Here is a 14,964-nt window from a genome sequence, read left to right on the forward strand (position 1 = left end):
GTCAAATATATTAATCAAATGCCGGTCACATTACTGTCCAAAATGTACTCAATATAAATATGAACATTTTTTTTTTTGGTCCTGTCACGGTCGCCATCTGTGACTCGATCATATTTGTCATGTTCTCGAGAGTCATGTGGCCGCCTCGAACATTTCACGGTCACCAACCACGGACCGAGACCCGAAAGCCGGAGTGCCGTGGATTTTTTTTTAATATCTAAGAACGGGAATACATTTGACCCAGTTATAGGAAAGGTGACCCGACGGTGAAATAATAACACCTCAATTTGGGGAAATATATATATATATGTATATATATATATAAGTTTATTTGAACAAATTTAGGATTTAAGTTGGTGTCGAGAAAGCCGAAGGCATAAAACTCGGTCAAAGTAAATTATAAAAATAATAATAATAATGCATTTTATCAAATAAAATATAAACATTACTCACCACACGGCTCCGACGGATCGGTTTACTGGCGGGAGGACAACAATAATGTACCATATTATGTACATAAGTATAATAATAATAATATAATAGTATCGTAATAATACCCTAAAAGTACCGGCCACGGCCACAGTGAGAATAATAATAATGATGTACCAAAAAACGTTACCGTTAAATAGTGTGTGTCCTGTGCCGCCCTTCGGTGCATCAGCAAAACGCTTGCTACTCGCTCATGGTACCGGGAGCTGAGACGGGAAAAAAGTTAGTGGTGGCTTTTGCTGGTGTCGGTCAGTACTTTGCGATCTTTGGTGGCACGGAAAAACGACAGGTGAGAGAGGGGGTCACATACGTACAGCTAACATGAGTGGCCGGTACTCTGAACCGTGGGTACTAGGAGGGGAGCGTGTGTGTGACTGCCGGTACGGTAGTGCAGTATTGGATCGGCGGAGACTGTGGCGCGCGGGATAGTATGCCTTATCTATCTCGTCGCATGTCGCGCTCCTACGGTACCTGCTAGTACAATAAATTATAAATTATAATAATATTGGTTTGCGTTGGACGTTACAATATGTTAAATTATCATCAATATTATCGATTACTAGTATTTTCAAATTCCCTAGTCCAATAAAAATATAGGTATAAAAAATGTGCTTAAGGGCACTTTACCAACACTCTCGTGGTTTTGATTTTTTTATGCTTAAAATGATGGTTTAAATATTGTTTTCAGGAAACTATTATTTTGGAAGTTTTGTTTCAAATTTTGTATAGTAAATTGTACGTAGGTATTGCGCGCGCGCCGCTAAACGTATAACACTACAGCGCGTGTATTAATTATAAAGGTGAAAATATATTATAGTTGAGCAATAAATAAATTAGTATTAAACCAATTCAAATATATGTAGGTATGTTTCACAAATAAATACTGTAAATTATATATTTTTAAAAAATATAAAATAATAGCATGGATATTAGGATACCTAAATAAATACAAATTAAAATCTAATAATCCAACTCTCCCACACGACCCCGAAGTGCTTGCTTCCCCAACGGCCTTTGACTATTTATGCTCCCCGAGCCCCCAACCGAGAGGTCCGCAAGACCACAAGTGTTGGGACCGGAGCCGGTAGACATAGGGAACAACTACTCGTCATAGGTTAACTTTGCCCATATAGGTTAAGTCACCCGTTTAGAAGCATAGGTTTACACTCATCCACCCTCCCTCCACCGAAGGGGATCGATTCCCCATCATAGGTTGACTATTTTCACTCCTGGGGGGTTTTGGGAGATCCCTAACACTGTTTGCGCTTAAAAGCCGTCCCCTTTAACTAATTTTTCAAACAGTACACTGATACGCTGAGGTATCGAAGCTTAATCAAAATGACTTTTCCTCTCCGTTAAAATTAATCATCTATTTTCGAAAATTTATCGTTTTATATTTTCAGTATTTATAAGTCTATATTTTTTAATTAAATAGATAAAAAATTAATACCAATTATTAGCTTAATGAGCCTTGCAATTTATTAATTATTATTATGTATATATTATTTAACATTTTGTCCAATGTATCTAACTCACAAGGGAAATATAATATATGTTCCAATTGATATTTTTTTTTTATATTTAATTTTGTTACCTAATTTATATTATGTGAGCGTTAAAAAAAACTATTTTTCTGAAACAAATCCCTAATTCCTAAGAGAAATATAATATGTATGTTCAGAGCCCTGCTTATGAATTTTGAGGGCCATCGCTAATTTTTTGGTGGACCCCTTAACTTTAATTATAAACTAATTTTTTTTTTTATATATCGCTTTTCTATATTTAATTAATTTAGTGCTATAATTATGTGTATGTTCTTTTTGATATTGTTTTGTTCTATTTAATTTTGTTAGTTTATAATACTAGTTAGTAGGATAAAAAAGAGAGTTCTGTAACCCCGTATCCTGCTAGCACATCCCTATACCTGATGGCACATCCCGTGAAAACCGTTGCACATCCCGTATCATCCCATGGTTGCACATCCCATGGGTTGAGCAGATCTATCACATACGTACACGACAATCCTCCCGCTACCCCGCTCTTCATATACCCCCCACCATCAATCACGCACTTATACGATATTCCCCCCGCCGCTCTTCCCTATCAATTAGCCGCCGCCGCGCGAGGAAAATAAATTAAAAATTTTTTTACCAAACCGGGATTCAAACCTGTACCGGTCGCTTCCCATACGTCTACCACACCGCTGCGCAACTTGCTCGCTTATGCTTACCTTGGGTATTCTATCTCATTTAACTAGTGTTTACGACAATCGTTCACATACGTGCGAGATGTATATTTTTGAGATTATCAATAGAAAATCTATTATAATTAAATCGATTGTAATACAGCAAATTGATCTAATCGCTTCATTCTTAAAATCAAACGTAGCGTTAGAAAATTCTAAGACCGATATGAGAACTCATGTGAGGAACATTGATAATAATTATCTTTCAATACATTGGTGAGAACGACTACATTTTCACAAATCAACTAAAGTTATATGCAACTGATTCTATCATTCAAAAATGGACGGAGAAAGTAAAAAAATATGAGGTACTAGCAATTTTCCTTTTAGCTTATATTATGTTATGTTAATAAAATATTTTTTTACAGGGATACAATGACGAGTGTTCCACAGCTTTTTCTCCACAATCGTACTTCAGTTCATATCCGCAGGTAATAATCATTTTTAATACTGGCATAACATGTTTTAATTTAAAAAAAATTACAGGGAAATCCAGCACAAGAGAGCTACCTCTGTTACGTACCAAATCTCAATAAAATTAAAGAGGTATTTGGCCACGTTATGTATATATAATAATGGTGTGATGAACCTTATGATAGGACTGAGAAGTAAAAATACATAAAATAAATTCTGACACTTGTGTATGGTAATAATAGTTGATATTTTCAATTCATACTAACACTTTAACAAGGATAAACAGAACGCTTATATTTAGTGTAGTATAGTAGTATAATATGGTAACAGTAACGTGGTAATAATAACAATATATGACAACTAATGTTGACAATAAACAAAACAAAAATGTAATTCAGACGTATAGCCAACTCACGTAACCAGGTATGGGAGATAACCTGGCGGAGTTGCTGGATGAATCGGCGGACGGGTGCATCAATCAAACATCCAAATGATAATTATGTGGAGATGACGGCACAAAACTGATCGCTCATAGGCGTATGATGGCGCAAGCGTATATTTGAGAACGGCTGATGCGTTCAATGTGTGATGGCAGTACACCAGAGCACTTTATCGCGTAAGGTGACGCAAGCAACTGGTCTACAGTTTATGAGCACGGCCGCCGACTTCGTACCATGATGACAACTGGGGACGTGTTATCAGGACTTTTACGATAAGTCGTGGATGCTATCACACGATGCACATATCATGCATCGACGGCCAAACATACGTAACATACTCCCCCGTTGAAATGTATACTTGATTTCAATCTTCTTCGTTTGGAGTTTGGACTACTCATTTCGCGGTTCATCACATACATTTACTGGTTACGCTGTTTTAGTTATACAGCACAAATACATACAAATAATATAAAAGAATAATACAAATTGATACAGATTAAATATAATAACTCACTCTAGGAAAATGATTTAAGATAATAGAAATTACCTATCAACGGGAAGGATAGCTAATCTTACTATGGGTCGTGTGAGGGTTCCGTGTTGTGTCCGCACTGTGGCTACACGCACCACACCATCAACGCCCGGATGGATTTATTGGATTCAACCAAGTTTCCACTGTATTGGTGGTTGGTTTGGCAAGTTTACTATTACTAAATCGTCAACCTTGATGTTCGGTTGATAGTCAGTCCATTTGTTATGTCGTTGTAACGATGACAAATATTCTGTGGACCATCTGTTCCAGAAAGTCTGGTACATTTGTCGAAGAAGCTCCCAACGATTGAGGCGATTTTGGAGCACATGGGTCACATCTGTTTCTGGGATTTCTACCATTGGGTGGCCAATGAGAAAGTGTCCGGGGGTTAATAAGCGATAGTCGTTTGGATCAGTGGATATTGGTGTAATCGGACTTGAATTAAGTACGGCTTCGATACGAGTTGTTAACGTGACTATTTTTTCAAAAGTCAAACGTTGAGTACCCACTACTCGTTTCAAGTGATACTTAGTAGATTTTACAGCCGCTTCCCACAGACCACCGAAATGTGGAGCTGCGGGAGGGTTGAAATGCCACTTACATAATATACTGTTGGAATATGTTGTTTGAGCTGTGGGATTTTTACATCATTTGTCGTAATTGCTGGTCAGCACCTTTGTAGTTAGATCCACAATCAGTATAAGTATCGGTTGGAGTGCCACGTCGAGCAACAAAACGGTGTAGGGATGCTAGAAACGATGGTGTTGATAGATCTGATACCACTTCGATATGTACCGCTTTAACAACCGTTGAATTCTTGCGACGGTTCTCGGCTATGGTAAGTGGACCAGCAAAATCAATACCTACACGTAGAAATTGGTCGACACGGTGTTACGCGACTGGCTGGGAGATCGGCCATAATAGGATGAGCAATTGATGCCCTATGTCGAGAGCACACCACACATTTGTAGACAACATGGCGTATGGCAGATTGACCGGATATTATCCAATAGTTACTTACTATTAACGAGGACATTAACTGAAGTCCGGCATGGAAATAAGTTAAATGGAAATGTCGAATAACAAGTGTTGTCAACACACTTGATTTTGGCAACAATATTGGGTTTTTTGCGTCAGCTGGCAAAGTGGCGTTGCGGATACGACCACCAACACGTGTTATGTTGTTTTCATCAATAAACGGTGCAAGTTGGGCGAGCGAACGAGGGACTATCTTTGAAGTGGGCGATTGTAGAACATTTAGCAAGTTACCGAAATGTAGTGCTCGTGTTATACGGATGATCGGAAACATTGCTTTCGCCACTTCTTCATGAGAAATCGGATCGTTGATGAACGGCGACGGTACCTTGCGCGCATGGTTTATAAAACGATAAATGAAGGCCATCACCCTTTGTATACGGCACAGAGATGAAAAACATGAAAATCACTCAACTTCCTTCACGGGCACCGACACTAAACATGATTTCGTTGAATCCGAATATTCCGGTAGTTGCGACGGTGGCACGGGTTTAAAACATGTAGTTGGCCAGTCAGATTCAGGTAACTTTAGAAACTGGGGGCCATGCCAATATAAATGTTGGCTTGAGATTTGAGATGGAAATAGTCCTCTTGATACACAATCTGCCGGGTTCAACACAGAGGCAACATGACGCCAGTGACAGTTTGGTATAAGTTCGGCGATTTTTGCTAATCGGTTTGTGACAAATATTTTAAAGGTTGAATGAGGTGATGTGAGCCAAGATAACACTATGCTAGAGTCTGTCCACGCTTGTATTGTTGAAATGACTATGTTATTCTGAAAGGTATTCATTAAACGATGTAATACTTGTGCTAGCAGTAACGCTCCACATAGCTCCAAGTGTGGTATAGTTAAGGTTATTTTGGTCTTTGTGATCTTAGAAGGTGAAACTTTCGACTTCACGGTAACAAAGTGTATAAGTGTGCGTCCATCCTGGTGAATAGTGCGCAAATACACCACGGCACCATAACCTTTCTCCGATGCACTTTATAGCACTTTATCGCGTAAGGTGACGAAAGCAACTGGTCTACAGTTTATGAGCACGACCGCCGACTTCGTACCATGATGACAACTGGGGACGTGTTATCTCGGCTTTTACGATAAGTCGTGGATGCTATCACGCGATGCACATATCATGCATTGACCGCCAAACATATGTAACAACCTCGAAAACATTCAGGAAGGACGTTCGGAAAACGATGGTCCATTTGGACCACAATATAATTAATTTTTCTGTACTATTATTTTTTTTATTGTGTAAAATAAAAACAAGCGTGATATTTAAAAACAAGTTTTTTTTATTTATTAATAATAAGGTTACAATATATATATTTAGCATAAGGTTACAATATTTTACATAAGAGGAAAAAAAAATATATACATTTTTACCATTTTCTAACTTCGCCACTAAACGGGCTATAATTTATAATTTGGTCATGTAATATTAAGCAATACGCTGTAGTTTTTTCCGGAATAACTGCATCAGTTTCAAATTCAATACGTAGGTCTACGGTTGATGACTTCACATTGTCGTTTTGACACGATAAATCAACTACGATGATTGGTGAATAGTTTTGAAAAATATGTTTTGATAATAAAGGTTCACTATACTCTTTCTCATAATATGATTTTTGAAAGTCTGCATAGGCCTTATACAGTATACTAGTTATATGATTTTTAAAATCAGCACGAAAGTATTCATATGGATACACTTCAGAATTTAAGTGAACCTTAAGATTTTTTAGTTGACAGTGATCAAAGCGTCCAGCGTCTATTTCAATATTTTTTTTTCGATCTGTTTGTAATCCGAATAACACAAACCAAAAACTAACAAGTTGCTGGACTTTACCTCCACGAATGTGAGGGATTTCTAGGAAGAATAGGATATTCGCAGAGATCCCAGGCTCTGAACGCACATGATAGTGTTTTACATGAATCTACCACTTTTATCAACCTTAATTTTTCTTTATCACTAACACTGATAATAGGCATCTTCCACACCACCCTAGTAAGTTCAATTGTAATTTTTCTATTTTTTGAAACTGCTTCGGTTGCGCCCACGCCAACAACGTGTATCGCATCCAGGTCGGTAGATGCACGATTTAAAATCAGCTGTTGATTACAATTAAGTAATATTTTTTTATAGTCTTCATAAAATCCGAATAAATGTCTTAGAAGGATACACCCGGTAAATACATTGTTGCTCATAAAGTTTTTATTATCTTCACCATCCATCGCCGAGTCCCAAGCAGCGTTCTCCAACGTATTCAAATCGTTTGGAGTATACGAACAATATGCTTTCAAGCAAGTACAACTCCAGGTGTTCTTAATTTTTGAATTTCTATTCCGTTGATTTCATAGCGCATTTCGGAGAATAAAAATGCCAATCTATTATTTGAAAAACGTATACCTCCCACTGCATCGGCCGGTTTATTTACTCTCCCCTCTATATAAATATAGCTTCGGTATCGAATTATTTGTCTGTAGACTCAAAAGACATATTTGTGCTGTGCTTTCTACTTCTAGCGGTGGAAAAATATCGCATGACAATTCCCTCGAGTTTCCGTTTAACGTTATCGTATACATGATACAAATTTTAAACACAAGTGTCCACAGTTTGTAGTATTATATGTCTGCTCTCTGCTGTAATTGAAATTTATGTCACATCCGTGAAAATATTGTTGTATTTCTAATGGAGGTGGTACATTTCCAAAACTGTCATAATATTCAACTTGATTTCCGATTTTTCTATACGCTACCCAGTGAGTACTTGTACCGTTTTCCGTATCTAAGTTAACAATCGCTGATTCTACTCGTTTACGACGTACGGGTAACCTATCTCGAGTAAACACACCGATGAAATGAGGTATTTTATTCAAACGAATTAGTTTTTTTTAATTTTTTTTAGTTTTTCTAGTTTTTATCGTTTTCAAATCCCCTCCACTTTTATATGGTGCAAGATATAGACTTGATCCGATTTTATACGAGTTACCTTTATACGGTGCGATGTATAATCCGCCGCCCAAATGAGATTGCGTATTTCTTATAAATTCATTCGCAACCTTGACAACGTTGGCAACACCATAACTCAGTGCTCCTAGTGCTGATAAGCCGGCGAAAATCAGGATTAACGGCAACACTCCACCCTTCTTTGGTATTGATATAATCCTTGGAACTTTAGTCTTTTTATTTTTGAATGTTTTTCGTGCGACGGTTATACATTTTTTACTTAATTTCATCAGGTTTTTTTCACCGATATTTTTCTTTATTACGATTTTAGCTGCTTTTATGGCTGCTTTAAAACCACATCCAGCTCCGATTTTACGTTTCACTTTCATGGTGGTAGTCACGCCCCAAGCTACAGCTTTTTCTTTTAAACTCGAATCTTTAGACTTGAACCTATCCCAGGCTCGTTGCTCTAATATATAATCGGCCTTATTGCGATCTGCGATAGAGTTACTAAGATCGTATGCAATATCGTGTTCTCTACACGCAGTGTCTAAAGGATTTACCCCTTTATCTCCGCGAGCTAATCGTTTTTCAAATTTGTGCCATGTCCACAATATTGATAACCTATAAAGAAATATTATTTTTATTATTACTATTACCCGTTAATATACGTGTATTTACTCTCACCAGGCACGTGAAGCTCTAATGGTAATTTATTTATAAGCGTGTTTATAAGACCAGCACCTTTATTCTTGGTCTTTCTTCGAGCGAGTGACATCGTGTTCTGATTACGTTCTCAGTGTTACAGGGATATTTATTTAAAAAATGAAATTCATTAAACAAGATATACAACTCACAGTTGAAAACGTGGACCCACCTACTTCGTATAAAAAACAAAAACATGGTGTGCTTCTACCTAATACGATTAGAGCGCTTATCATGGGTCCTTCAGACTGTGGTAAAACTAATTTAATATTCACATTATTAACACATATAAATGGTATACGATTTCACAACGTCTACATATATTCAAAAACATTGGATCAACCAAAGTATAAATTATTGAGTGATATTTTATCAGGTATTAATGGAATACAATTATTCACGTTCTACGAAAACGAGCAAGTTATCGAACCTGAAAAAGCTTTACCAAACTCTGTGTTTATTTTCGATGATATTTTAACTGAATACCAGAAGATTGCAAGAACTTACTTTTCCAGAGGCCGCCATAATTTAGTAGATGTTTTCTATTTAGCTCAGAGTTATTCAAAAGTACCTAAACAACTTTTATGTGATAACGCAAATTTTATTGTTTTATTTAAACAAGACGAGACAAACCTAAAGCATGTTTACAACGAACATTGCTCTGGTGATGTGTCATATCCCGAGTTTAAAAGCTTTTGTACTTCATCTTGGTGTAAAGGAGGATTTGAATTTATTGTCATAAACAAAGACAGTGAACGTGACAATGGTCGCTATCGTCACGGATTCGATACGTTCGTTGTTATATAAACTATTGTTTTTTTATAAGACACTTCATTCACAAATATGTCGTCTAAAGGCGAGGTACTCGGAGAATTGATTAAAGCTAAAGAAAATATTAAACGCAAGTATACTGCATTAAAACATGGAAAAGCTGATATTCAATCTTTTGTATCACAAACACTTCAGCCAATAATCGAACCTCTGAACAAATTACAGACTTCCAAAGTAGATGATGATATGATTTCCAACGCATCCGACAACCGGTTTACAAATTTTCGTAAATTAGAAGACCAAAAAAAAGATAAAGTATATGGCCCAAAAAAAAATTCTCAAGGCATTATCAAATTAGGTACAGAAGTAATACAATTTAAAAACGGTGCAATAATTGTGAGAGAAAACTCTTATCCACTGACACAGGGGCTTGGCGAGTTATTGTGTTCCAGATATCCAATGCAATACACCACTAATGACTTAAATACGTATAAAGAAATACTGATTCATACTTCAGCACATTTAACACAGGACGGAACAAAAATTAGGAAGGGTGGTACAAAGTATGAGCAAATTATTAGCAAGCTTGGGTTCGGGTGTGAAATTACAAGCGCATTATTTAGTATATTGGAATGATCCAAACGAGTTGGTTGATAGTGTTATGAACGCACTTAGGTGTTCAGTCACAAATAAATATAGTCACAACACAAATTGAAAAGAACTAGATTAACTTTATTGGGTGTCATTAATAACGGCAGATGCTTCTAAAATAATATAATTAATATAAAATGTTCCGAATGTTAGGTGAGGTTCTGACAATCATAAGGCTCTGATTTAAAACCAAGACTGACTCGCTTGTATTATACACAGCGAGTCGTTGCTCCGTCCGGGCCGAAAGGCTTTGCTCAACACATTCCATTTTGGTCGGTGGTGGTATACAATATCACTTATACTAATAACATATATTCAACATATATAGTAACCAGGGGTTCTTAGTATTCACAACACCCCTACCCCTAAATGGAACATAGGGGCTATTTAGTCCCCATGTTTCACAAAAATAGAAGATCATACTATAAAATAATAATTTAAAAAAAAAAAAAAAATACTAAAGTAAAAAAAAAATAAATATACTAAGTATTAATAATAAAATAAAATACTATAATAGTTATTCTATTGCTAATTATTTTGTTTAAGTCTCCGTCTCAGGGAGATCTGGCTCATACCATTTTACATTTTCTTTTTTGATTTTAAACAGAATAAAAATACTTATCATAATGCAAAATATTATAAATATAATGATTAAAATTATGTGTACATCAAAAGCTTTAATAAATGGAGGTTCTGTTGGATTTTTGTTAAGATTTCCTAAATCTTGGAGGTTCTGAGAAAACTTGATTAAATCTTTTACTATTTGTACATTACTAAAGTTTTGGGGTACAATCAAATTCAACAAATCCTCGAAGGACTGTTTCATATTAACTTTAGGGTTTTCTGGGATTATATCTAAATGTGTATTTGATTTCACATGATTTGAAGGTAATAATAAAGATCTTTCAGTATGAAGTTTAAATGTCATTGAAATAGACAACCTGCCTAACCCATAGATTTTAAAAGAAAATGCTCTGTTTGGATTTACACAATCAATCGTTATCATTTCCAGTGGAGTGTAAAATAACCACGTATTTGAATATGATAGATGATTCCAAATCAATAAATTTGAGGTAACAAATTTAATTTTACAATTATTTGGAAAGTTCTGTGGGTTAAATAGCAGTGCTATTTCACATAAATTAGTACTTACTCTATGGTAGATAGGTTGGTTATTTTTACATAATGTATAAGTTTTTAATTTTATACACGTTTCCCACTGTCTGTTTGTCACGAGATCCAATCATGGCGTCTCTGACGAGCGTCTCGCTGAAGTGCGTGAGATGAGAATCACAGAAGGCCGACGATAGCTCCTATACGCTTAAGGCGTCGCGTCGGGTGATTACTTCTCCGAACATCCCTCATGAGTACCTTGACCGATAGATAGTTCGCATTAGCTATGAGCAAAGATGCGTCCCTGGCGGGAGAGATCAAACCGAGTGGATGGGAAAACGCACTGGCGACTCGGTCGGCGGAGGGGCGGTGATCTGGATTCAGTCAATCGTTTACAAATGACCCAGCTCTGGAGGGAGGACTCCGGTGTTGTGCGCCGGAACCAACCTCGACGGCTGGGTGCCACCAGTGGCCAAACCTTGAACGCACCAGCCTGAGGGCCGGCAAACACAGTTTGTCGTCAAAATAAGCACAATTTGTTACCGTAAGACTGAAATCACCGAAGAGTGGGCGGAGTCAGGAACCACATGCCTGACCTACGGGCAGGTAACATCTTAGTAACGTTAGGCGGAAGCGAGGAAGCGGGGGCTAAGGTCCATCGCTGCTGAGCGGAAACCGACCGCTACAGACAACACGAGGCCACCAGAACTCTGAAGGCGGCAGAGCGAGGGCAGGTCTGGGGGATCACCGGCTACACCGGGCCGGTGTTCCTGCGCCCCCACGGGTGAAGCGCCCGCCGGTCGGGGAGGGGCTGGGGGGCCCCCGGAGCGGTCTGACCTAGGTTGCTGAAAGGGCATCGAGGTAACCCCGTGAAGACTAACTGGCGCTCACCCGCCTGGCAAGGACGGCCCAACCGGGTCACGACGAGCCAGGCGTGTAGACTGACCAGTACAAGTACACACCTGCTACCGGCTGCACCAAGACAAGTCACGTTGAGAAACTGGCTGACTAATCTGGTCCGGGAAAGGGGCAGGCGGGGTACGGTCTTAACGAAGCTAGCCCTAGAGCTTCGAGTTAACTGAACTGTAATCACAAGGGCTCGGGGCAGGCCATGCTTGGTGCTAGCGAAATGACCAAGGACCTCCGAGTTCCCTGGGCCACCTGTACCTTCCAGGGTGGCAACCCGGTGGTTTAGAGCACGCTAAGTCACAAAAGGTCTGAAATGGGCAGGAAGGCGGGGGGCGCCCGAACAAGGCTACACCCTCGAGCGCCCTCACGAAAAGCTTACTCATGATTGTGCAGAATCGTGCGGAGCAAAAAAGAGCCGCGGGATTGAGGCCGCGGCTGACGATTTTCTGCCCGGGTACAGGACTGGGCGGATGACGAACGGCCGGAAGGCGTATTCGCACCCCCGGGCCACTTGAGGGCCCCGTCCCGATCTCAACGCCAGTGGAGGGCGCATCTCCAAACCGAGCTTCCCGGGGTAATAGGAAGCACCTGGAGGTGGTCTCAGAGACTTACTGGTGGCGACGGGAAAGGGTCATCAATGAAGGAAAAGAGGACTGGCTAGGCAGTTTTCAGCAGACCAGCCACTTCAACAGTATACCCCGGAGATGGGCAGCTTGCCAAATGCAGGTCCTCAAGGATCGCAGAGCATCTGCTTACACATACGACTGCCCGACCGTCAGCTACGAAAAAGCTCCGCGCTCAAGGTGCAAGCGATCGGAGCGGACCGAAACGCAGAGCGCGGACTCACGGGAAAAACCAATAACCGTGTTCCAGGCGTATCAACGCACTGAGGAAGGGCAGACCTGATAGGCACGTCAAAAGACCCCGACGTGGGTCTCCGTATAAGGACGACCGAGGTGATGGAGGGCACCTTCCTTTTTCCGCACGGGAACCATCTACCCAAGTGGGGAATCATACCACCTGTGACAAACCAGTGGGCTTGAGCGAGAAGCGCCAGAGCATGACGCGGGAAGCAGACGCGGACCTCCGTCAGCGCGCTGGTGCTTCTAGCACGAACCTGACTGAAAGCACACGGGCCCGACCAACTCGTGTGCGAACATGTGCAAGATGGAAGTCCGGCTGGGGGACACACACCGTCAAGCACTCAAACCTGAGCATTCGGTACGGACACGGCACCCGGCAAAAGAAAACCATACCACTCAAAAAAGGTCGCATCGCGTCAGCGTAAGAACTGCCCCGGTGTCGATGCTAGTGGGAAAAGAGTCGTTGTGAGTACTCTGGATAACGGATCCTTCAATCTCATCTCGCGGGCGACGAGGACAGCCCCACTGAAAACCCGACCTAGCTAACGCCCGAACGGTAACAGTGCCCGTCGAGCTGTGTGGCGTGCGTCCGGCCGACGCGCGCGTGTACCTCGCGTGCTCGCGCTCGCCGGCCGCGCGTTCGCGACATATGTGGATGGCCTCGCGGGGGCTGTCGGGAGTAGCGCCTTAGTAGAAGGGGAGTTACTTGACTGGGTCGAATCCAGCGCTCACCGACGCGGTTATACGAAACCCACCGATCTATCTCGTACGAGAGCAGCCGGCGGGGGACCGTCAGCCTGGCGCCAGGGCGCCCTGACGTAACCCGTCGGAGGGATGTTTCCGCGTCACCCAAAGGCGTGAAGGAGCCGCCCTCGCGACATATGGCTAAAGGTGTAAAAACCCCCGAGGGAATGGTCTTATAACTCCCCGTCACACAGTGGTTAGAAATGTCTGTTTGTCATACCGAAAAATTCTCTTTATCCTGACTAATTGCTAATACTTCAATTTCAGGTTCGATTAAGTCTATACTTTTACTATCGTATTCTATTGGTAAAGGTATAACATTGTAAACGGTAAAGTCATTACTATGTACTAAAGGGATTTTTGTGACAAATACCAAATATTTGTCTCAATGGAAAATTGCCACTTCAGATAATTTAATAAATTCTGAAATAGTTTCTTGTGTTATTTATAATGGTAGGGCGGTTCCTAATGGTAGGTTTATTTTTATTTCTCGGAGCTCTGTTAACCATTTCCGAGCTGATAAGATAGTAGTATGTAACTTCCCATTTAAAGCTGTGTTTACAATTTCGATTAGGTTCTGTGTTTCGTATGCGTATTGGTTTAACATAACTTCAAATAGCACTGTTTGTTCTAATAACGTAGTTTTTACCACGATTTTGTCAATCTTTTGTGTATTTCTTACTAAAGATAAATACCATGTTAATGTTCTCAATATTTCCATAAAGTACACTGGCTAGATGACTTATAGCATTCCTGAGTCCACGACGGAATCTATCGTTAGTATTCACGCTTTATCCTATTGTAGATAAAATATTTTGATGATTTATCTCAATCTCGTATAAATACGGTAGAGTAGCTTGTGAAAACAATTGACAAATATAAATACTATCATTTCTTTCAAGTTTTTGTCGTATTTCCCCACAAAGTTGAGAAGTACTGTGATAAAGCTCTGACAACATTAAATACTTTGTCGAATAATTATCTAGGTCAAGGTAGTTAATCAATTTCCACTCTGAATTTGATGTCTTCATAGTCCCTACATATTGATAATATAGACCTTCATGGCTGTTAAAGTTAGTAATATTAACTGCCTCTTCTAATGG

The sequence above is a fragment of the Metopolophium dirhodum genome, chromosome 1, assembly GCF_019925205.1.
Source record: "Metopolophium dirhodum isolate CAU chromosome 1, ASM1992520v1, whole genome shotgun sequence".
NCBI classification, from domain to species: Eukaryota; Metazoa; Arthropoda; class Insecta; order Hemiptera; family Aphididae; genus Metopolophium; species Metopolophium dirhodum.